The 25,700-nt window shown below is 50.1% G+C and overlaps 1 pseudogene; it reads left to right on the top strand.

The window, feature by feature from the left end:
• LOC146172510 (cytoplasmic dynein 1 light intermediate chain 2 pseudogene) overlaps window positions 1–25,106 on the top strand; it is a 29,430-nt pseudogene extending 4,324 nt beyond the window's left edge.
• The last annotated feature ends 594 nt before the right edge of the window (window positions 25,107–25,700 follow it).

The raw sequence follows: 25,700 nt of genomic DNA, 5'->3' as shown, positions 1-25,700 counted from the left end.
CTGCAAGGCGCTAGTGGAGCTTTGCCGCGTACTGGGTAAGCGGAGGGGACGCGGGCCCCGCCGCGTCAAGTAGGACATTCGCTAGCGGAAAAGCGATTTGTTTCCCAAAATTCAAGTAAGCAGGTGTGATACCCACCTACCTATGTTCTAGTGGTGAACGCCAGTTCGGACAGCCGTGCATCCCAACCTCTATGCTGCTCGGTCGTCCCCACCAGCATACTGTGAGCCTTCCGTGGATGATCTTTAATTTGTACATGCCATGATCTTCCTCTTTCATTTGTATCTACCATCATCATCGCCCCGCGGCGCCGGCTCCAGCACGCGCCTAGGTTTTGTCATCGGATTAAAACGCTAGACAAGGCATCGCTGGCCTTGCCGTAACGATCTTGCCGTGTCAATCTAGCCTTCTTTCACAAGTGCTGGAGGTGAAATTCGATCCCCTTGCTGCCTTGGGCCCTGCTTCTCGCCGGAGCTACGTTCAGTTCACCGTTTGTCAACTGCCACCATGGTTATGTCCACCGAGAGCAATCCCGACCCGGCCGGACCTTCTACCTCAGCTGCACCGACGCCTCCGACTCTGCCCCCACGTCAACGCGACCCGCCGCTGTTCGCTGGTCGTCGCGACAAAGACCTGGATAACTGGCTCGACACATATGAACGCTGCAGTGTCTATAATCGGTGGGACGATGCTTTAAAATTCCTCAACATTTCGTTCTATCTCATTGAGGTCGCCAGAAACTGGTTCATTAATCGCGAACCCCATACTACTAACTGGACCACTTTCAAACAGCAGTTCCGAGAATACTTCGCCGACCCGGCAGTTCGGACTGAGATCACGAAAAACAAGCTCGCTTCGAGCTTTCAAGGTCCCGATGAATCATATGCGTCTTACATAGAGGCCGTACTTGCACATTGCCGGAGTATTAGTCCCACCATGAAGGAACCTGAACCTCTGCACTATGTCTTAAATGGCTCAATTCTATGACTTATCACACCTCATTTAGCCAGAATCCTTCAAGTATTGATTCAATTATTACGACCTGCCAACGCTTCGACCAGCTGCAGTCCTCTAAATTACAGCCCGGCTTCGCAACTGGTCCGACCTCTGCTGACCTTGATCTGCGGGCAATGAATGATTCGAGGAATCATCCGCGAGGAGCTCCAAGCCCTCAATCCTTTCTGTCAACACGGGTGCGATCATTCTTCCGTACCTTCTAATGACGCCGTTCTCCGCAACATGATTAAAGCAGAGTTAGCAACCATCACCCACCTTATGGCATCCGAACCTCCTGCAACCCGCCCAGCGCCGACCTACGCGCACGTCGCTGCATCCCCCCCCCCCTTCTTTGGTTCCCCCGCCCCGACCGCCACCAACTTACAATCACGTCAATGCAATGGCGATGGCTCAACCTACACCACCCTATTACGCATCTTGGCGTCCCTCCCGACCAGTCTGCTATTACTGTGGTATTAGAGGACATATATCCCGCTTTTGTCGTCGCCGTCTTCAGAACGAGCGCCATGGTTACGACATCTTCGAAAGTGACATGCCTTCAACCTCATATTATCAACGCCGGTCTATTCCAAGCCCACCTCGACGATCCTCCCACCTCTAGTATCCTCGTCTGAGCCTCGTGGAATGAGCCATGTATCCCGACGCCGATCCCCATCCCCATACCGCCGCTCAGTTTCCCTTCTCCGCACCGCTACAACTGTCCCAGTCCGCCATCCGGAAAACTAAGTGTTGCAGTTTCCTGAGGCAAAACTGCACTCTGCGAACTTACTAAACGTCCTCCTGATCGCCCGTATAATGTGATTGCTGTTATCGCTGAAGGCTTACCGGTCGAAGCTTTGATTGATACAGGGGCTGCAATGTCTCTCATTCATGCTGATTTGTGCAACCATTTGCGAAAAGTGACAACACCATATTGTCACGTAGCCGTTTAGGCCCGTAACCAGAAGGTTGGGTTTTAACGGGGGGTTGAGCTAGCAGGCGCAGAAGAGCAGGTTCGGAGCACCGAGAGACGGCAGCTAACTTCAGCTTCTTCTCGAACGCCACGGGGCACTTCTTCGAGTCCGCGCACGAGACTCTCGATGAGCAGCCGCCTAGCGGCTGCTGTTGCACACGCTACATTACCCCCTCTCTAAAAAAAATAAATGTCAACTTGATGAATTCGAAAGCAGAGATAAAAAAAATAAAGAAACATGCGGTAGGCGGTGCGCTAATTTCCTCGCGGAAAGTACGGCTTCGTGCGCACGACATGGACAACCTCGGATTTCTGCTGGCGACGAGTAGAAGAAAAGCCGTCCGGAAGCACTTCGTACGTGACGTCGCTCAGCTGACGGAGCACTTTGTATGGGCCAAAATACTGCTTCAGAAGTTTTTCTGATAGTCCCCGACGTCGAATCGGAGTCCAAAGCCACACTCTATCGCCCGGTTCGAAAGTCACTACATGGTGGCGGTGATCGTAACGCTGGGCGTCACGGCCTTGCTGGTTCCGGATGCGTGCCCTCGCCAGCTGTCGCGCTTTTTCTGCGCGTTGAGTGAACTCCTCGGCGCCAACTTCGAGGTCACGGCCGTCGTGGCGCAACATGGCTTCGAGCATTGTCGGAACTTCGCGGCCATACAATAAGGAGAACAGCGTCATTTGCGTTGTTTCCTGCTGCGCCGTGTTGTACGCAAACGTGACGTATGGCAGGACGTCATCCCAAGACCGATGTTCAACATCCACGTACATGGACATCATGTCGGCGAGAGTTTTGTTCAGACGTTCTGTCAAGCCATTAGTTTGTGGATGGTAGGCGGTTGACCTGCGATGGGTAGTGCCGCTTAGTTGCACGACAGATTCCAGTAGCTTGGCAGTGAAAGCAGTGCCTCGGTCCGTTATTATAACTGTCGGGGCGCCGTGCCTCAGGCCGATGCGTTCGATAAAAAATTTCGCTGCCTCGATTGCTGTACCGCGCTGGAGAGCCTTCGTTTCAGCGTAACGCGTGAGGTAACCTGTAGCGACAATTATCCACCTGTTGCCCGAATCAGAAATTGGAAAAAGACCCAACAGATCCATGCCAACTTGTTCGAATGGGTATCTTGGCACTTGAACAGGATGCAGTAAACCGGCCGCTTTCACAGGCGTTTTCCGTCGCTGGCAATCATGGAATGTCCTCACGTAATGTCGCACTGCGGCCGCAAGGTTTGGCCAGTAATAACTCTTTTTAATTCGGGCCAGAGTTCGAGCATACCCCAGGTGACCCGCGGTGGGCTCGTCATGACATGCCTGTAAGAGTTCTTCGCGAAGAGACTCTGGTACGACGAGGAGGTAATCTCTTCCCGTCGGAGAGAAGTTGATCTTGTATAAAACATTGTTTCGCATGCAAAACGATGAATGCGTTCTGGCGAAGAGACCGGGAACTTCTGTAGAGCGCGCTTCAAGAAAATTGATAAGTGGTGCGAGAGCCGGGTCGTCACGTTGCTGCTGCGAAACAGTGAGTGCGTCGACGGCTGCGATAAGGGGGAAGTCTGGTTCTTCGTCTCCCCGCGAAGCCTCGACAGGTGAACGGGACAAGCAGTCGGCGTCGTTGTGCTGACGTCCAGACGTATACACGATGGTCATGTCGAACTCCTGTAGCCATAAACTCCATCGTGCAAGGCGTCCGGAGGGGTCTCGCAAGTTCGTTAACCAGCACAAAGAATGATGGGCACTCACAACCCGAAAGTGCCGGCCATAAAGATAGGGTCGAAATTTCATCACCGCCCATACAGCAGCCAGACATTCTTTTTCGGTGGTGGAATAGTTCGATTCGGCACGGGACAAAGTCCGGCTGGCATATGCGATAACTCTCTCGGCACCGTCTTGCCACTGGACGAGTACAGCGCCTAGACCCACGTTGCTGGCATCTGTGTGGACCAGAGTCTCGGCATTCGCATCGAAATGGGCAAGCACAGGTGTTGTCTGCAAGCGGTGCCGTAACTCGTCGAATGCCTTTTGCTCTTCGTCCGTCCAGGTGAAGGTGACATCATCCCGGGTGAGACGTGTCAACGGAGCGGCAATGCGCGAAAAGTTTTCAATAAACCTGCGCTAATAGGCGCAGAGGCCCAAGAAACGGTGAACTGTCTTCTTGTTGCATGGAATAGGGAATTTGGTGACAGCTGTTGTTGTAGCGGGATCGGGACGAACTCCTCGATGGCTGACGACGTGGCCCAAGAACAGGAGCTTTTCATAGCCAAAGTGACACTTTTGTGGTTTTAACGTGAGGCCGGCAGATCTGATAGCCCGTAGCACAGCGGAGAGACGTTGGAGGTGTTCCTCGAAACTTGGTGAAAACACAACAACGCCGTCCAGGTAGACTAGACACATCTGCCATTTAAGACCAGATAGAACTGCGTCCATCATTCGCTGGAATGTCGCTGGAGCGGAGCACAATCCGAAAGGTAGGACGTTGAATTCATAAAGTCCGTCGGGCGTGACAAACGCTGTCTTCTCGCGATCACGTTCATCGACTTCGATCTGCCAGTAACCGCTCTTAAGATCAAGCGATGAAAAGTAGCGCGCGTGGCGCAACCGGTCTAATGAGTCATCAACGCGTGGCAGCGGGTAGACGTCTTTTTTGTGACCTGATTGAGCTTACGGTAGTCCACACAGAACCTTAAACTTCCGTCTTTCTTCTTAACGAGGACAACAGGCGAAGCCCAGGGACTCCTCGATGGTTGTATGACACCGTCATTTAACATCTCGTCTACCTGTTGAGCAATGACTTCGCGTTCCCGCGGTGACACTCGGTAGGGGTTCTGTCGGACTGGTCGGGGGCGGTCATCGGTTATTATGCGGTGCTTGGTCAAGGGCGTCTGTTTAACCGCGGAGGCGGATGAGAAGCAGTCTTGAAACTGAAAGAGTAGCCCGACGAGTCTGTCCTTCTCTGCCGGTGATAGAGCGGGATTCACATCAGGGTCGAAGTTGGGCGTTTGGCTGGCAGACGTGTTGGTCCCAAGAACAAAGCAGTCGTGGGCTGCTTCTGCGACACCTTCAAAGTAGGCTACCGTGGTGCCTTTAGCGATGCGTTGCCGTTCTAACCCGAAGTTCGTAATCAGCACGTGAGCTACACCATTAGTCAGATGAACTATACCGCGCGCAACACAGACTCCATGATGTAACAGAAGCTCTGTGTTCTGTTCGGCAATGCCGGCAGCACAGGACTGGTCGTCGCACCTGACTGTGACGAGAGTAGACGAACGTGGCGGCATAGACACATCCGCATCAACGATGCGTAAAGGTGCGTGGCGTCGTTCGGAGTCAGCGGTCGTCATTGCAGGCGTCGAAAACGTGACAGTACGGCGAGGAACATTAATAATGGCCCCATGCTCACGTAAAAGTCCATGCCGAGTATGAGGTCCTTGCAGCAGTGCGGCAGGATAACAAAAACGGCTACAAAGGCTGAATCGGCGATGGTTACTCGGGCAGTGCATCGTCCGATCGGCGTCATAAGGTGACCGCCAGCATTACGAATTTGCGGCCCCAGCCATTCAGTTTTAACCTTGAAGAGCCGATCTGCGAAATTCTTGCTTATTATTGAAAAGTCTGCTCCGGTGTCTAACAAAGCGGTTACTGGGTGTCCGTCGACGAGAACGGAAAGGTCGGCGCTGAGAACGTGATCGGCTTGAGGTTGATTTGGAGTTTCGGGTTCATGCGGCGGCGGAGGCATCGTAGTCACGGCATCGTGCTGAGTCGTCACGGGAGGGTCTTCGGGACATTAATTCCGTTCGTCAGCAACCTGCCCCCCTGAGGTCGCCGCCTTCAGTTTCCCCGGTGTGGGCTTGGCGACCGGCGCCTCGGCACATGATTAAACGTACGGCGGCCGGGTGACGAGTAGCGCACGGGAGAAGACTGTGTACTGTCGCTCGAAGAGGTTGCACGGGTTGCCAGATATTCTTCGATTTCTGGAGGGCGTTCGCCGACCCGGGGACGCGGGGAATCACGAGCAAAACCCCGAAGACCGAGTTCACGGCATAGACAACGACGGTACAAGTGACCGGGTTTTCCGCAGTGGTAGCACAGCGGCCGTTGGCGAGGAGTGCGCCAGACGTCTGCCTTCCGAACCGGTTGCTGCATGACGGGGCTCTGCTGGGATGGCGGCTGGTAGAACAGTGGCTGAGGAGCGGACGGCTGCATGACGAGGCTCTGCTGGGATGGCGGCTGGTAGGACGGTTGGTAGAACGGTGGCTGCAAAGTGGGCGGCAGCTGTGCTTCGAAACGAAGCTGTTGCACAGGAGGCACTGCAGGCCGACGAAGAGCCGCTGCGTAGTTTATAGAACGTGGCTCCGACAGTGACTCAGGCGGTGACAATGTTTGGCGTATTTCTTCCCGCACGGCTTCGGTGAAAGCCACAGCAGTCGGGTTAGGCGATCCAAGGTTGAACTTGAGGAGCTCCTCGCGAACTACCTCGCGGATCAGCTCATGCAGAGAGTGATCGTCAGTGGACCCGTTCAATGTGGCCACACTGCTGAAGGGCTGACCACAGGCAGACTCCGTGCGCCGGTATCTTTGCTGCAGGGCTCGCTCAATGAGGGTAGCTTCATTGTTGAAGTCCGCGACGGTTTGAGGTAGACTCCGAACCAGACCAGCGAAGAGGGGTTCTTTTACACCCTGCATCAGGCGGCGCAACTTCGCTGATTCCGTCATGTCGGGATCAGCCTGTCGGCAAAGACGCGTCACGTCCTCGGTGAACATGGCCACACTTTCGTTAGGTAGTTGCACACGAGCTTCTAGGAGGCGGCGTGCACGATCATGGCGGTCGTGGTTGGCAAAGGTTCCCCGCAGCTGCTGGCGAAAGGAATCCCAGTTTTGAAGACTGGCCTCCCTATTCTCATACCACGTTTTAGCACAGTCTTCACGCGCGAAATATACATTGCGCAGCTTCTGAGCCGGGTTCCACTGATTAAGTTGCGCCACTCGCTCGAACTGGTCGATCCAGTCGTCGACATCTTCCCCAGTACCGCCGTGGAAACTGGGGGGCGTACGAGGCTGCTGAAGCAGCAACTGATGCTGACTTGCCTGGGCCATTGCAGAAGTCTCTAACTGTTGGTCAGCTGGCATCGGTTCAGGTAGAGGAGCGAATTCCGGCGCCAGACCCCGGAGGCGACGGCTGCAGCGATGAATAGGTGTAGAAACGAGCGGAAGCCGGTTGGGACTCGATGAGCGGCTGCGAGAGGCCCGAGACATGTAGTTCAAGGCCTCACCTCCACCAGTGTCACGTAGTCGTTTAGGTCCGTAACCAGAAGGTTGGGTTTTAACGGGGGGTTGAGCTAGCAGGCGCATAAGAGCAGGTTCGGAACACCGAGAGACGGCAGCTAACTTCAGTTTCTTCTCGAACGCCACGGGGCACTTCTTCGAGTCCGCACACGAGACTCTCGATGAGCAGCCGTCTAGCGGCTGCTGTTGCACACGCTACAAGATAATGGGCCTGAACTCCGTGGAGCCAATGACGTCCCTTTGCGCCCTTCAGCGAAATGCACCGTATGAGTTGTTATCGACGGCATCCGCCATCATGTGCAGTTTGCTGTGCTCTCACCTTGTGCGCATCTGATGATTTTTGGGTGGAATTTTTGTCAACCGCTTCAGCGTTAATTTATTGTAGTGACCGTGTTATTCATATGACAGGCAGCGATTTTTCATCTGACTTTTCTGAACATCATCCCCTCGTTGCCGCCGCTGATACTGTTCTGCCTCCTCAGTGCGAAAAACTGCTTACTGTTGTTTCTGACCATATCACTGACAGGGACGTACTCATAGCACCATGATATATTCATCTTGCACGCGACATCGCCTTGCCATCAAGTCTTGTCCGGTTTCACAACGGCTGAGCGACAGTAGCGGCCACCAACACTTCACGTGAATCTCTAGTGCTCTCAAAAGGAAATTCTCTGCATTGCATGGTGGATGTTCAACCTTTTTCCCTGATGGTGCTCACCGCCCCTCCGCCTTAGCAACGAGTTTCGTCAGACGTCTCTCTGTTTTCACAAAGACTATTAATCCTAAACTCACGCCGAACCAATGCCAAGAACTGGTGACATTGCTTCGACACCACCACGCCATTTTCGATGCCACTTCCCCACCACTGGGACGGACTAGTGTTGTGCACCATCGCATCATTACTGAAGGTGCCTCTATCGTTCGCCGACGGCCTTATCGGGTTTCCCTCTCTGAACGAAAAGCAATTGATGAAAATGTAAATGACATGCTCCATCGTAAAATTATTCGTCTCTCAATAAGCCCATAGTCCTCCCCAGTAGTGCTAGTTAAAAAAAAAAAACGGCTCGGTACGCTTTTGTGTTGATTACCGCGCACTCAACGAAATTACCCGCAAAGATGTATATCCGATGCCGCGAATTGATGACGCTCTTGACTTTCTCCAAGGCGCCGAATATTTCTCGACCTTGGGCCACCTTGGACCTCCGCTCAGGTTATTGGCAAATACCTATGCACGAGGACGACAAAGAAAAAACCGCTTTCGCAACACCCGATGGCCTTTACGAATTTAATGTTTTGCTTTTCGGACTTTGTAACGCACCAGCGACATTTGAAAGAATGATCGACACTGTAATTCGTGGCCAAAAATGGAGAACCTATTTGTGTTACTTGAACGACATTGTTATCTTTTCGGCAACATTTAATGACCATCTCACGCGCCTGAATAAAGTCCTCACCGGTCTCGCTTCGGCAGGCCTTCAGCTCAACGCCAAGAAGTGCCAGTTTGCACAGAAGGAAATGAGAATATTGGGACTTCAGGTCAGCCATGACGGCATTCGTCCAGATCCTGAAAAAATCATCGCGGTCTTTAACATTGCTCGTCCACAACGGACTACAGATTTGCGCAGTTTCCTCGGCCTCGCGTCTTATTTCCGGCGTTTTATAAGGCATTTTACAACTATTGCTGCACCACTTCATGAGCTACTTAAAGCACCCAGCCTTTCGTGTGGAATGAACAGTACGAAACTGCTTTTAATCACCTAAAGCACGCCCTCACATCAGATCCTGTTCTTGGCCTCTTCAGTGACAGCACTCCAACCATCCTGCACACTGATGCCAGTGGTCACAGCCTTGGCGCTGTACTTCTGCAGCGTGATGCAACATTGCGTGAGAAAGTGATTGCCTTTGCCAGTCGGACTCTGACTACAGCTGAGAAAAACTACACCTTTACCGAACAAGAGTGTCTTGCCGTCGTCTGGGCTGTCCAAAAATTCCGCCCTTACCTGTACGGTCGGCACTTCACAGTTGTGACCGATCACCATGCTCTTTGGTGGTTGCCTTCACTCAAAAATTTGACAGGCCGACTTGGCCGCTGGATTCTACGCCTGCAAGAATGCCATTTCGACGTCACTTATTAATCTGGTCGCCAACACCAAGACGCCGACGCTCTTTCTCGCTGTCCACTCTCGGAATCAGCTTGCTGTTTTTCTTCCCAATGCATTTCCACCTCTGACCAGAGCCGACCATCTCTTTGCCCGACGTATATCAGAACAGTTTGTTTTGACAACTCTGAGAGCAAGCACGCTTTACGCTCACAGCAATTAGCCGATGCCTACAGCCGTCCCATCATCGACCGCCTTACCGGCGCTTCGGACCCGCCCAATGCTAAGCTTCGCCGACAGCTTCGCAATTTCAAGCTCGAAGATGGCATCCTACTCCGCTACGTGTATTGCCCTGATGGAACTCGCTAAATCCCAGTTGTGCCCGCGTGTGCTTCGCCCACGTATACTGGCGGCTCTGCACGATGAGACTACTGCAGGTCACCTTGGTTTTGACAAAACCTACGACCGCGTAAGAAAACGATACATTTGGCCTGGCTTCTGTTCCACTGTTGCCAAATACGTTGCATCCTGCCCTCTGTGCCAACGTCGCAAACGGCTGACTTCTTCGCCCGCTGGCCTTCTACAACCTCTTCCTTGTCCCGCCACGCCATTCGACGTAGTCGGCATCGACTTATATGGTCCCCTACCTCTCTCCGATGCGGGTAACTATTGGATTATAACGGCTGTCGACCACCTCACACGCTACGCTGAGACAGCACCTGTACCGACTGGTTCCACTGAAGAAGTAGCAAATTTCTTTTTGCGATCAATTGTATTTCGTCATGGCGCTCATCGGGTGCTCCTAAGTGACCGCGGTACAGCCTTCTTATCGAAAGTCGTTGCCGAAGTTCTCCACGCGTCATCCACCCTTCATAAGACAACCACAAGCTACCATCCCCAGACTAACGGTCTGACTGAGCGATTTATTCGCACCTTGTCGGACATGACATCCATGTACATCACACCAGATCATCGAAATTGGTATACTGTTCTACCATTTGTCACATTCGCCTATAATACAGCAGTGCAGAGAACTACCGGTTACTCTCCATGTCCTTGTTTATGGCTGTCCTCCCACTACAATTCTCGACGCTTCCTTCATCTCTACGCCCGACTACTCCACATCAGTACCTACCCATTTTTTATCTCGTGTGGCCAGATGCCGTCATCTTGCCCGCCTCAACACGGCAGCGTGCCAGGAAGACCGCGAGACTCGCTATGATTCTACAGATCGAGTGGTCTCTTTTCGTCCTGGTGACAAAGTACTGCTTTATACACCATTGCGCACCCGGGCCTTAGTGACAAATTCCACCACTGCTACGTAGGTCCCTATGAGGTCATAAACAAAACTTCCCCAGTGAACTACAAAGTGACGCCTGTTGATCCCCCAGCTGATCGACGCCACTGTGGAACTGAAATTGTTCATGTGTCTCGCTTGAAACCGTTTGTGCGCCGCGATGCATCGGTTAGTTAGGAGCGGCCAGGCTGGCCGCTTCCGACCCCCCGGGCAGATTGTGTGAGCCTTCCGTGGACGTTCTTTAATTTGTACATGCCATGATCTTCCTCTTTCATTTGTACATACCATCATCATCGTCCCGCGGCGCCGGCTCCGGCACACGCATGGGTTTTGTCATCGGAGTAAAACGCTAGACAAGGCCTCGCTGGCCTTGCCGTCACGACCTTGCCGTCTCAACCTAGCCTTCTTTCACAGTATTAGAATGAACTAAAAACTGAAGGAGAGTAATGGGTGCATGTATTCACAAAAAGGAGACTGAAAAAACAGCAACTGTTTTGTAAACGTTTGAGAACGAGGTTTTGAGTATGTCAGTGCCTTCTCTTTCAAGAATAGAACATGTCGAAGCATTTGTTCGCCATATATTGTGTGGCATTTTGGAACTTTCCACCTTTCCGGGATTCGGGTGTTATAGACTCTATTATTTGGGCATAAGTCTGCCATTACTAAAAAAGCTGAACTGTGTTGTTCGTTACTTATACGGTATGGTCTTCATAATTTGTACTCATACATATTAGTTACTCTCATCAGATTAAGCGATGCAAAGATGTGCGATGTCGGCGCTGCGTATTCAACGTTTTCAATTTATTTATTTATTTTATTTAGAACATACTGCAGTCAATATAGACCAAGCAGGAGGGCAATACAGGACAATAGAAAATGCATTTCAGCGCCACCATCGGCAAGCAAAAATATAAAACGAACAGGGTACAGGGTACAGGGTCAGTAATCTGTAACATCTTTTTCTGTATTCTCTGAAGCTTCAGTAGGTTTGTTTTGGTGGTTGCTCCCCAGACTAAATGACAATAGTTTAAGTGAGAGATAAAGAGAGCATTATAGATTATTAGTTTAGCTCTTTTCGGAAGAGCATAGCGATTGCGATTTAATATTCCGGTTATACAACTTAATTTACTTATTAGACTGTTATGATTGTCGCATTGTAAAGTTGCACTAAAATATACCCCCACTACCTTTATGCTGTCAACCACATCAATAGGTATAGACCTAAATTTTATGTCTTCCGGCAAAATCTGTTTTCCTTTTGTTCTAAAGACGACTACTTTTGTTTTGGTGGAGTTAATTTTTAATTGATTACAAGTAGTTCACGAGTCCAATTTACAGAAAAAAATATTTGCTTTAGTAATTCCTCCCTCTTCAGAACGTGACGTTACTAGGCCACTTGTATTGTCTGCGTATATAATAAACTTAGTATCTGAGCAAATCTGTACAATATCATTAATATATAAATTAAATAAGACAGGGCCTCAAATGCTGCCTTATGGAACTCCAGATAGTATCTGTTCTCTGCGCGAAGTGAAACCGTTGATGTCAACATACTAAAATCTATGAGATAGGTAGCTCTTTAACAAGGATAGAACAAGACCACGTATACCATAGTGATTAAGTTTTTCTAAAAGAATACTGTGAGCTATATAATCGAAGCGCTAAGTCATGAAAGTACCAGAGGAAGCGTTTCCGCAACCTTATCGGGAGCACAAGTCGGAAAGGGGATGTAGTCGCCTCTTCCTCGTCATGTTGGGGAAGATAGCGGAGCTGTAAACCATCATCGCCCATCAGATACGCGTCGCACATGCCGGTGCAAGCTACACTACTCGCAAGCTCTGTCAGCACCCTGTGGCAAAGACCGTCTGCTTTCTGGGCCTCAATCAGCTCTTCCCTAATGACCGCTACTCTGCAAGACAGATTTCTTTCTGCCTTGCTTCTTGGCCGGCGACCAGTCGCCACCACCAGCTGCTGCGCATTCTCTCTCTCGCAGCACAGTGCGGTACCTCTGTCCGCATCCTTTCTCTAACTAAGCAGGGCCCGTCACTCGCGTTAGCCCTCTCCTCCTCTCCAATAGCGGTGACGCCGCTTTCAGCAATGCTGGATTGTGCCTCTGATGTGCTTCTGCCAGCTATCCACGGTGCGCGCGATAAAGCATCGGCCACCTTCATGCTGCTTATTCATGCTGCCGAGGCGGTACTCAATGGCGTACGCGTAACGCTGCAACGTCAGCACCCATCTCGCGAGTCTACCTGCGGGCTTTTTCGGCCTCTTTAACCACAAAAGTGCCTGGTGAAAACCGCTCCGTCTAGGTATGTACATGTCGAACTTTGACAATGCGAACATTATCCTTTTTGGTCATGGAGTAATTCCGCTCCGCCGACGTGAGCGTACGGCTAGCGAACGCGACAGGGCGCAGCTTGCCCACGTGTTCTTGCAACAAAACAGATCCTACACCGGCATCACTAGCATCTGTCTGCAAGACAAGCTGCTTGTTCAGGTGGGGGAGGCGCAAACTAGCGGTAGTCGCTATCACACAAGCCAAGGCAATAAATGCGTCGTTCTGTTCCTTGCCCCAGGCCCACTTCGAGCTTTTACGCAACAGCTAGTTCAACAGCCTTGCGAGCTCTGAACAACGAAGGATGAATTGTTTGTACAAAGAAACCATTCCCAAAAACCTTTGCAATCTTTTCACGTCCATCGGGCAGGGGTAGTTCAGAATTGCCTGCAGTTTGTCATCGTTCGGTCTCAAAGTGCCATCATCAACCACAAAGCCCAAGAGATTCACTCTCTTTGATGCCAACTGCACTTTCTTTGGGTTGATCGTTAGACCCACACGTCTCACTCTTTCGAGAACGGAATTCAGGTGAATGATGTGCTCTTCGAACGACTGTGAGAATATTGTCACGACTCAAGCCACAGAGAGCCGTGAAGGTACACGTAGACGAGGACCCGAGAATAAGGTCGGCTTCTAGTTCCGACGACAGAGAAACAGAGTCCAGCACCTGCGCGCCTCTCGAACCAACAACCACTTCGTCGTCGTCGGCACCAAGCACGGCAGTCGCACGGCGCTAAGCACGGGGCATTATCGCACCCCCCCCCCCCCCGTGAAAGAAAAACATCGTCCCGATTACAAGGTGAGAGGAGAAAAAAATTAGGTGTGAGGTGAGCTGTACAATAACTCAAGGTCTCACTTGCAGGAAGCGTCAATGTTACGGAACTTGACTTCGACACAGCGCTAAGTCACGCGAAAAGTAGGGCTTTAAGCGGACCACATGCACAATTTCAGGCTGCTGACGCCGAACACTGACGGTCACAGTTCCATCTGGAATAACGTCGTAATTAACGCTGTTTAAACGGCGCAGGACTTTATAGGGTCCGAAATATCGGTGGAGCAGTTTCTCGCTCAAGCCTTTGTGGCGCACGGGGGTTCACACCCACACTTGGTCCCCTGGTTCGTAGTCGACTTCCCTGTGCCGAAGGTTACAGTGTCGAGCGTCGGTGGCATGCTGCTCCTTGATGTGCAAGCGGGCCAGCTGATGGGCTTGCTCGGCCTGTTCTACGAAATGGGCGGCATCGGGTTCGACCTCTTCATCCTCGTACGGGAGCATCGCGTCCAACATCGTGCGGGCCTCCCTACCGGAATGGCGTAACGGCGTACGGAACGGCGTAAACTTTGTGGTTTCCTGCGGCGCCGTATTGTAGGTGAAGGTGACATACGAGAGGATCTCGTCCCACATTTTATGTTCAACGTCGATATACATTGAGATCATGTCCGCCAAAGTTTTGCTGAGTCGTTCCGTTAGGCAATTTATCTGAAGGTGATACACTGTTTTTCGGTATGCTCGGTATGGCTGAGAGTTAAGGTGTCCCACAGTAGCCGAGCTGTAAATGCCTTTCCTCGGTCAGTAATGATGGTCGACGGTGCACCATGTCTTCGCACAATGTCTTTCATGAAGAATGGACTACCGGAAGCTTAACAGTATGACAAAGAATGATGTCTATGCGCTGCCACGGATCGACGACTCTCTCGACCGGCTTCGCCGAGCCAAGTACTTCTCCATTGACCTTAGGGGTGATTATTAGCAAATTCAAGTTGATGAGAGGGACCATGAGAAAACTGCCTTTGTGACACCAGATGGGCTCTATGAATTCCGCGTCCTCCCATTCGGGCTCTGCTGTGCTCCTGTAACCTTCCAGCGGATGATGGACACTGGGCTCACAGGTCCTAAGTGACAGACATGCCTTGTTTATCTCGACGACGTGATAATCGTTTCGCTGACTTTCATGGAACACCTGCGCCGCCTGAGAACTGTTCTTGAAGCCGTCCGGTCTGCCAACCATTCTGTCAAGCCTCAAAAGTGCCACTTCGGGTTCACCGAATTGAAGTTTCTTGGGCACATCGTGAGTGCTCGTGTCATCCGAGCTGACCCTGAGACACTTGCTGCCGTTGCTGCCTTTCCCGTCCCCACCCACAAAAAAGCACTCCGACGGTTTTTGGGGCTGTGCTCCTATTATCGCCGCTTTATCAAAAACTTTGCACAGATGGTCAGCCCTCTGACACTCCTGACTCGAGATGACGCATCATTTTCCTGGGGCGCCGAGCAGCAGATGGCTTTCAACTAGTTACGATGCCGGCTCCAGTCACCCCTTATCCTGGCACATTTCGATGATGGCACCGACACAGAGCTACAAACGGATGAGAGCAACGTCGGCTTTGGTGCCGTTCTAGTTCAGCACCAAGGCGGGGTCGAGAAAGTAATTGCCTACATCAGCCGTGCACTTTCCCGTGCTGAGTGCAACTGTTCCACCAATGAAAAAGAATGTTTGGTGGTAGTATGGGCCGCTGCCAAGTTCCGCCTGTACTTTTAAGGCCGACCGTTTCGTGTCATCACTGACCATCACTCGTTGTGTTGGATGAAAAACTTAAAGGATCCTTGTGGTCGCTTAGCACGTTGGGGATTGCGCCTGCAGGAGTTCGATTTCGACGTTATTGATAAGTCCGGCCGAAAGCACACCGATGCCGATGGCCTGTCCCGCGCGCCCGTCGACACGCCTTCGTCAGATGCTACCGACGACGATAGCTTCCTTGGAGCAGTCACTACGTCCGACCTCGTTTCCAACCAGCGTGCCGACGCCGAGCTGCGACTGATCATCCTTGAAGGTGGGCACCCTACAATAACCCGGTATCTTGCTCGGGGGCTGTCGTCGTGCTGCCTCGGCAATGAGGAGCTTTATAAAAAGAATTCTACTTCGAGTGCAAAAACATACCTGCTAGTCATACCGGCTGATCTAAGGCACGAAATCCTCCTGGCCTGCCACGGCGAACCAACTTCCGGTCATCTTGGTTTTACATGCACCCTAAACAGAGTCCAGCACCAGCGCGCCTCTCGAGCCAACAACCACTTCGTCGTCGTCGGCACCAAGTACGGCAGTCAGGCGGCGCTAGGCACGTAACAATATCACGATGTCGTCGAGGTACGCCATCGCGTAGTTGAACCTTGCATCGCCCAGCCCGATGTCCATCCATCAATCGCATGAACTTGCTCGGGGCATTAGACGAACCAAACGGGAGTCGAGTAAATTTGAAGAGTCCGCGGTGGCAGATGAACGCGGTTTTCTGAATGTCACCTTCCGCCACCTCAATCAGCAGATATTCTCTGCTTGCATCCAGAACTGTGAAGAACCTTGCGTTCCCTAACGCGTACATCACAGCCTCGATCGGCTGGAAAGGGTACGCAACTGTAGGCGTCAGTGAGTTGAGCTTTCGATAATCAACACACAGCCTGACCGAACCATCTTTCTTTGGCGCTAGAACCACCGAGGACGCCCAGGGACTTTGTGAGGGTCTCACTGCGCCGGTATCAATCATCTCGTCAAGGGCGCTGTCTAGAAACTGCCTCTTACGCGCGCTTAACGGCCGTGGGTTACATTTTAAAGGGCGCGCATCAGCTTCAATCTCGTGCTGAAGCACGTCGGTTCTGCTCGGTTTCTCTGGGAATCAATCCGAAAACGGGAGTAAAGCTTCCGCGAGCCTTCGGCGCTGACTACCGTGTCCTGAGAACGACGCGATAATTGCTTCTAATGGGCTACCTTTCGCGGGCGAGCCGTCTGCCACACAAGCGTGGATGGTTGCCCGCCGGGCGGTGCATTCCTGCCTGAGTGCGCTAACAAAGAAATTCAGGGGGGTGAAGGGGCTGTAGCAATTGCCGTTCTCCTCCATGTCGAGCCCAATGCCTTCGCTCGAAAGAAAGTCTCTCCCCAGATAACTGGTATGCCTAAGCCGGGCAGGTAGACGAAGCGGTGCCTATGCTTTCTGCTGTCAAAGCGCACCACAATACGCACTGCTCCCTCCGCTTTTGCCACCCCGGCCCCTAAGCTCAAAGGGGTTTCGGCTGGCCTGACACGGATGTTACATCTACGGCAGGCTTCGAACACGTCGTCACCGACCAGTGACAGCGTTGAGCCCTTGTCAATGAGTGCAGAGTAGCTTTGACCAGCTAACCGCACTAGCATAAAAGGGCTTTTGTTCCCCTCTACAGGCGAGGGGAACAAAAGCCACTGCGCCGCTTGTGCAGTCGCCCGGTGACGCGGCGTGGAACTGCCCTTCCCATTTTCCACCGTAGCTACCGCGAAATTCTCCCGCCGACGGTGACAGGCTGGTGTTACCAATTATCACCGCGGCGGTCCGCGTTTCCTTGTATACGCCTTGCTTGACACTCGCGTGCCACGTGGCCCGGCTGGTTGCAATTCCAACAGAGCCGATCGTTCACCTGCCGCGCGGTCGGGGGATTCCGCGTTCCACGAAGCGGTTGGGGACGCCTTTCCTCTCTCTCCTTACGAGCCCAGCTCAACGCCGCTGCTCAAACGCGTAAGGGCAAGAGCGCGAGGAATAGCGGAGCCTTCCGCTGGCCTTTCCTGCCCTACCGTCATTACGTCTGCGCCTCTGGCGCAGAGCGCGGAGTCTTGGCCTCCGATCCAGGCGCATCGCGGCTCTAGCGATTCGGCTGGCCTGGGGGGTGGCTGGTAGCGCAATTCAGCGAGAAAATCCGCCCGTCCTACCTTCGCTTCTTGTTCTAGGGCCTCGATGTGAAATGTCGCTCCTCCTAATTCAGAACCCTGACATCATGAATAAGGTATTCAATGCTTCACAGACAAAAAAGATACAATAAATAGGCAGTTCAGGCGGTTGCAGTCAGTAACCAAAAAGAACAAAAATACAGGACTTGCTTACTCATGAAAATGCTCCTCTAGAGCTTTACTAAAATTGGGAGACTGGAAAATGGCCTCTGGAAGACAGTTCCAGCCGGAAACGGTCCGCGGAAAAAAAAACTGTGCTTGAAGTGTCAGTCCTTATAAAAATGGGTTCGCGCAATTGAATTCGTGAATGATGTGTTCGGCGTGCCAGCTCTTTGAGAATTGTAGGTTAGGGTATGTTTAATTTATGTGTCAAAAGGTTATGCATAAACAATAAACGGGACATTTTTCTGCGTACTTCAAGTGATGTGCCATGGTTGGCTTTCATTTCAGTCGAGGGTGAGTCTAATCTCCTGTATTTGTTATAAATAAACCTGACAGCTTTCCTTTGCACCATCTCTATTCGGTATACGTCTTTCTTTATAAATGGATCCCATAAAACCGAAGCGTACTCTAAGTTAAACCTAATAAATATTGAGTATGCAAGAAATTTTAGCTTACTTGGTGCATCTTTAAGCCTCCGCCTTAAATAGCCCCGCTTGGAAAATGCCCAGGAACATATGTCATTTATATGGGCAGTCCATGTTAAATCATGTGTTAGTATTTATAATGTGCAACTTCCTGAATTAAGCAGTTTAGCAGGGCGTAAGGCAAGGAACTAAAACGTTTTGTAGGCGTGATGCGCAAAAGGACAGTTTTTTCTAGGTTCAATTGCATATCCCATTTAAAACACCATCATGAACTGCTAAGAGTGAATTTTGCAAAATGTAGTGTTCATTCTGTTCCTTTATGCCATTAAAGAGTATGAAATCGTCAGCAAAAAGCTTTAAGGAGACATTCTCTGAAATAGAAACCGACAGATCATTGATATAAATTAAGAAAAGCAGCGGCCCTATGACGCTCCCTTGAAGTACACCTCAAGTATCTGGTAGCTCGTTTGATTTGCAGCAATTAACATCTACATATTGTTTCCTATAATTAAGGTAAGTAGAATTCCAGTTAACAAGGTAAGTAGGGACGACGATACTTTCTAATTTATAAATGAGTTTACTGTGAGGAACTGTGTCAAATGCCTTCCGAAAGTCTACAATAAGAACATCAACCTGTCCTGATTTGTTAGGAACTTGTTGGAATAATACATTAACGGTCGTAACTGAGTCACAGTGGACATGCCTTTTCTGAAGCCATGTTGCAAAGAAGGTAAAATGTTATTTTCAGCAAGGAATGATTTAAGGTAACCAGAAATGATATGTTGTAATAACTTATAATGCGAAGAAGTGATTGAAATTGATCGGTAATAAGAAATTGCTTATCGCATTTTTTATGGATCGGTACAACGCGGGCCATTCTCCAGTCTTTCGGAACATCACCAGAACGTAGGGAAACTTGAAAAATCGTGGTTAAAAACACAGATAACTTTGCATCAAAACGTTTCAGGAAGGCATTGGAAAGCCCGTCAGGACCGGCGCATTTTTTATCGGCGAGCTTTCGCAGCATAGACAGAACACCATTTACAATACAGTTGGAACATGACCACGATCTTCACAATGGATTCTAGCTGTGGTTGCCCTCTGTATCATGGTGCAGGCAATAAGGTGCCAGAGCAGTAATGGGTCTCGTCCAGATAGAAATTAGAGTACCTGGCAGAATAACTGATATAAATATTGTGGGTGAAGTTCAAAAATTTGTCTGCTAACATCTGAATCCCCAGTGATGGTTAAACTGTTGCATGCAGCATGAGAGGAAGGAGTGGCTACGGTCTGAAAGGAGTCGACAGGGAGTGCCATAGTGGAGTATGCCGTCACGCATTATATGTGTAGATAGAATCAGTCACAAGTACTTTGCATTTACTGGGCAAGGTAATGCTGCCTCGATCTTGGTTCCAAGTTTGTGAGACAGTTGCTGCCACACAATTTCTAACATGAATATCATGCACGTTATAGAGTGCTGTTTGTTTTGCTAGGTCTGGAAGCAAGGGCATGAAGCACTGATGGAACAGCTGAAGACATCTGGTAGTATTGCAAACACATATACATGGGGCTGCAGACAAGCTACCACCAGAACTTCCGCCAGTTGGTGTTTTCTTCCAAAAGGACAGCGCACTGCCAAGAAAAAGCAAGCTATGAACTTCAGCAGAGCGCAACGGCCACAATCTTGCATTGCATTGTGGAGACGCCCAGGGGTGTTAGTGTCATATCACGCAAACAGTGGCATCTGGTGCTTTTTGAGAGGGAACCCGTCCTGTTTGCATTTTGTCTTCTTCGATTTGTTCGGGTCAGTAACAATTCCGGTGTCAACATCATTGTGTTCTGAACCAGTAAAGTAGAAGCCTCCTGCTACTTTCAGGAGATAGGACCAGCATTAAAGGGTAGCGCTAAAGATAGCCATGGTAAACAACCTCCGAATGAAGAACACGGGGTCTGGAAGGTGGGTCATCCCACCGAAGAGTGAATTTGTAAACATTTGTTATCACAGTGATGCTAGGGAAAAAGGGACGTAGTGGTGCTACTAACTATACTGACATATCTACTAGAGGGTGTTGCCATTCAGTATTTTTCATGTGCATGTTTGTATATATTGTCACGACTCAAGTCACAGGGAGCCGTGAAGGTACACGTAGACGAGGTACCGAGAATAAGGTCGGCTTATAGCTCCGATAGCAGAGTTCAGCACCAGCTCGCCTCTCGAGCCGACAACCGCTTCGTCGTCGTCGGCACCAAGCACGGCGGCCGCGCGGCGCTAGGCACGTGACAATATATAAATGTCAATGAAGTTCCAAGCACTTTGCAGGCTGAGAGCGGTGCATTGCCCTTTGCACCACTACATTCGGCAGCATAAAAATTTTGCTAAGCCTGAGGATAACTAGCATTGTTAGGGATTTTATTTGAAAGCTTGTCCTGCGGCAGAAATATGATGCATGACATTTTTGTCGTGCACTGGCATTAATTGCATTGAATTAGTGTATCGTACTGCTACATTTAATTTTCGAATGCCTGTTGTGGTGACCTTGTTAATTTAGACTCTGGTTCCCGAGCAAAACTTCCCATAAAGTGAGTTGTTTATAACATCAAATCCCGAATAAGATAGTTTCTGAAAAGCAATGCTGTGATAAAGGTCTGCTGCTGTGCATTCTACTGACAGGGAAATTAAAATGTAATAACGGCAGATCCAAACACATTATTTTGGTTATCATTATGCTTGATAGTTTGTGTAGCTTTGTGCATCTATTGATATAATTTATCTTTGGCTTGGTAGTGTCTTATGGCTCAGTGGAGTAATTCCTGTGATTGCTTGCATCCCATGGGCAGTTACTCTGTCGGCACTCGATTATATGTGTCAGCGCTTAATCGGCCGATTACGGCTGTCTACTTGACAGCCTGCAGAGAGGTTTTTTTTTCAGTTGCGTAACTAAAAACAGTAAGGCACAATGGTTGGACAACTTTGCACTGTACAGCACGAATGACATAAAAAGAAGTCATTTGCAGTTTTTCACTGCATTCTTGCACCCAAAATTCAGAATATTGTTACTAACAAGGCTACAAGGACTCATTTGCACCAAGATGTTACGAGCAAGGTTTATTGCTACCCTTTACTTCCCTCCCTACAATGTACGATGTCTGCTCCATTAGAACATTGGCCTGTGCTGTAACTACACTTAATCTAATACAAATTGTAGAGAATGAGATTATCTAGCACCCACTCAATTCAGGCAGGTTAGCACTTAACGTACCTGTCTGCTTGTGCAGTGATTCCCTTGCCACAGAATGTAATTAGCGAGGCTTGTACTTGTGACCACTAATATTGAACGACTGCTCTGTATAATTTAAGCGGATGTTTGTTCCTGTAAAGTGGCAGAATGAGGCCAGCCTACTTCTCGCATAGTTGTCACATTGGTTTTCTTGACGTAATTTTGCTACATTATGTGAGGAGCCCTCTCAAAATGACTTCATCATTTCAATTCTCGCCTAAACAAGTTGGATGGCTGCATGGGTTGCTTACTGGATCAGCCTCTGCTGCAGACACCTGAAGTTATGAGACTGCAAGCATCAACTGGCTGCAGATGGTGCTTGCTATATGAGCATGCTTTTTCCTCACCTTGACATCAGCAGGGTAGGGAAGAATGTGTACAGTGTGCATCTTTTTACTGCATTTGATGAGCTGATTTCTTGGTGCCACATTTGACACATTTTGGCCTTATGGCATTGGCACCTTCACGAACCCATATGGCTTCTGTATATGATGTGCAGTGTGGAGCATGCTTTTTTGTGCATGCCTCATAATAGTTTGTTATATAACTTTGTTGATGCCACTCATGTTTTCACCCTATTATGTCTTCATGAAAAATGGCAACTTCAATTAAGGATACTTTTTTCTTTTCTGCAAAATGGGTTTATTAAAACCGGGAATACCTATATCCTGTGTATTCATCTGAAGGAAATCTGCCCCTTATTACGTTTGCCACACTGCTTGGCAGCACTGTTGTATTTGCCGAGTTGGTGGTAGAACAACCGCAAAAACTGCCGGTAAGCAGCAGATCTGTAGCGGCTGAAAAAAAGGAAAGCATGATTTAACAGCTGTGAGGACACATAACTGCCGTTCCAAAGATATACTTTCACTGCTTTTCGTATTTATCACTGCACTGCAGCTGTAAGTCGTATTACATTTGTGTGTGTTTTAGCAAAGATGCAACATGCCTTATACACATGCAGTTTTGAGAAATGTTTGCTTTGATTTGTAGGATCGAAACACCAAAGTGACTCTGGCTATTATGAACACCATGGTTGAGGTCTGACGATGTTCCAACCACCCAGGTTTCTTCAGCATGCGCTGACATTTTACTGTGTACGGACGCCTTTTTAAAAAAGTGCGTCACTTTGAAACTGTAAATTAGGGTTTTGAGGAGCCAATGCAAATATCCCGAAAATACAAAGTTAGTCATACAAAATTGTGCAGAGGCGCCTTATGATTCGAGAATCGGTGCGGTGAGCTCCACCAATGAGTGATACATGCTTTTTGTCACATACCAGTGTATCTCTCGCTGGTCCTCCACAGCACCCGGCCAGCCGGTTATTCACCAGTTCGTAATAGGCGACTTCTATAGCGTAGATGCTGATTACTGCTGCATGAAATGCAATGTGCTCGGTGATGCAGTCTGCGTCGTCTTGCACCACAGCATTCACACGTCGCACCTTGCAGCAGGAGAGGCGGCACCGGCTGCACTGGCACCTAAAAGAATGATCGGCAACATTCACTTCCGCCCTTGCTTGACGCACAGCGCGCACGATGATCAGCGAGAAAACTCACGCATAGGCATGCAGGCATTTCACCGGTAAAAAAATCGGGTGTCTAAGACGTATACTTATTTCACTCATGCACTTCGCAGCTTTTTCTAACATCACTGACATGGCGCTGGCCGGAAACATGCTCGTGCTTTACACGCGTACTCATTTCACTCATGTACAATTAGCACCTTTGTTTAATCTTTCGCGTATGGCGCTGGCCGAAAACCGTGCGGTAGGCTCTCGTAAAATTAGGAACAAATGCCAAAAGATACATGTAGTGGTTGCATAACATCACAGCGGTACAATATCATGCGCTGCATCGACCACTTACTTACCAGCTGGTGCCTCGGCGGACATCGTGGCAGTCTGCTTCCTCACTCTCAGAAGCGTTGCCCGCACTATCGGGCGGCGGGCTTGTTGACGGGCTCACCAGCGGGTAAAACTTATAGTGTTTCTGTGGGCCCATATTAGAGGCAAAATAGTCCTGCTATAAATTATCAATGTCGCTTGGTGAGGTCGAGGACGGCCAGGACAGAAACGACAACGATGGCGATGCCATCGTCCGCGCGGACGCATGCGATGTTGTGTCGCGCACGTGCTTTTCAAAGCAGACGAATGCTCACGCCTCGGCGTCAGAAGTTTTTGAGGTGACGTGATCACTAACTTGTTGCGCGCGCGCGTCGTCTACGTCACGCAACAGTTCGTGCTGCTAACATTGGAAACCGATAGTGATTGTGATAAATCGCTGTGTAATTAATTATTCGTGGCGCGGTGGAACGTTTAGGCAACATACTATTATCACTGTGTTCCAAAACATCAAGTAAAACCATAAAACTAGAACTCGAAATGTTGGTGTCTCTACTCCTTTAACAACCTTCTAAAGATCATGCTCCATGAACACAAACTCGAAAACACGACTGTGCTCCTCACGGTGTCGATTACGACTCACTGGACCCTGCCTGAGTCGCTGCAGCGTTGGGCTACGTTGCTAGAGGAGCGCCTTACTAGTTAGCACATTTCGCCCAGCGCGGTCCAGAAGAACAGAGAGCGAGTTCTCTGGAGCTTCCAGGATTACATCCAGCCCGGAGATGAGACCGAAGGGGAAATTACACCTCAGCGAATAACCGCTATCCCCGTCGGTGACAACGCGTTGACCGCCGGCACGCTGCTGTGCGAAGACACGCTCAGAAGCAACCTGGGTCTTGACGTCATCGTCGTTATCACGAAGACCGACTACATCAGCTTACTGGAGAACTATGACCTCAGAGACGAGCACCTGGACTTCATCCAGCAATGGGAGAACAAATTCTGCCTGCTGTATGGCGCCGCACTCATCTACACCTCAGTGAAGAACGACAAAAACTGTAACCTCCTCCACAGCTACCCCCTGCATCGCATCTATGGCTTCCCGTCCGAGACGCCTGCACTGGTGATCGAAAAAGATGTTTCGGTCATCCCTTTGGGTTGGGACAACAAGCAGACGATCGCTATATTGTACAGAAATCTCACTTCGTTCTCGACGGACGACCCTTATTCGGATGTGCTCCCCAAGTCCACAATCAGCAAGCCGCTCCAGGAGGAGTCTGAGGTTGTGGCTGAGGATGACCAGGCGTTTCTGGCGCGCCTAGAAGCGATGATGAACGAGCAACCGTCGGTGCCCGGGCTGGCCGCCGAAGCCGCGGTGGCGAGAACACCAGTCAACGTCCAGATGTTCGCAGAGCGCCGACTTCTCGGCCTGCATGGAGTGCCCAGCTCTGCAACGAAAAAGTTCGAGACTCCCAGGATGAGACAGCCGGTCGGCGCCGAGGGAGGGAGTGCAAGCGCGCTTCGTAGTTTCTTTACCAGCCTGCTAAACCACAAGGTGCTAGGAGGGACAGCCATGGGTACGCCACTAAGTACGCCGACGCGCGCGGGCATGGGCTCGCACAAGCGAGATATTGAGGCTAATGAGGACTCTAATGAGGGAAGAGGCGACCATCGAATTTGACTGCATGACCCGCTACGTCGCGAGGAGCAATCGTCACGGCCCTGCTGCCTCCTCTGGAGTACCTACCGCCACTACCACCAATCCGACCGAGCAGGCTACATTTTCACTTTTTACCGAAGGTATGAACCGTTCGAAACTTATGTTTTCGACTAGACTTAACAGACTGGGAAAATGTTTTTGCAGATCCTCGGTGTGCAATCACGTGACACTTGGGTGACAGCCTATACATGACATTCACGATGCTCGTGTTTTTTTTCTTTGGGTGGGGTGCGTCGCTCAGTCAAAAAGCGCGATGAGAGGAAGTGTAGAGTGAGCGACGATCCTGTGGGTTCGCAATACTTGGAGTTCATTCGTTTTCTTCCGGTGGTTTGGCGGGTGGCTGGTATTCGAAGCGACGCAGAGACTAGAGAGTGGTGGGTCTGCTTCTTCGCAGCGCGCTGCAGGGATCGTGCGTTTGCTTTCGTCATTGTAATGAAACATGGAGTACTGACCGTATGCGGGGCCGCAACATATTGAGTACCTGCGCATGAGTAATTATTTGCACGCTCGAGCGCCCACACACTTTCAGTTTTTAGTGGCGGAAAAGAACTGTCT

The sequence above is a fragment of the Amblyomma maculatum genome, unplaced genomic scaffold, assembly GCF_055883805.1.
Source record: "Amblyomma maculatum isolate TAMU_Amacu unplaced genomic scaffold, ASM5588380v1 scaffold_13, whole genome shotgun sequence".
Lineage (NCBI taxonomy): Eukaryota > Metazoa > Arthropoda > Arachnida > Ixodida > Ixodidae > Amblyomma > Amblyomma maculatum.
This window is presented reverse-complemented; position numbering and strand designations above follow the sequence as displayed.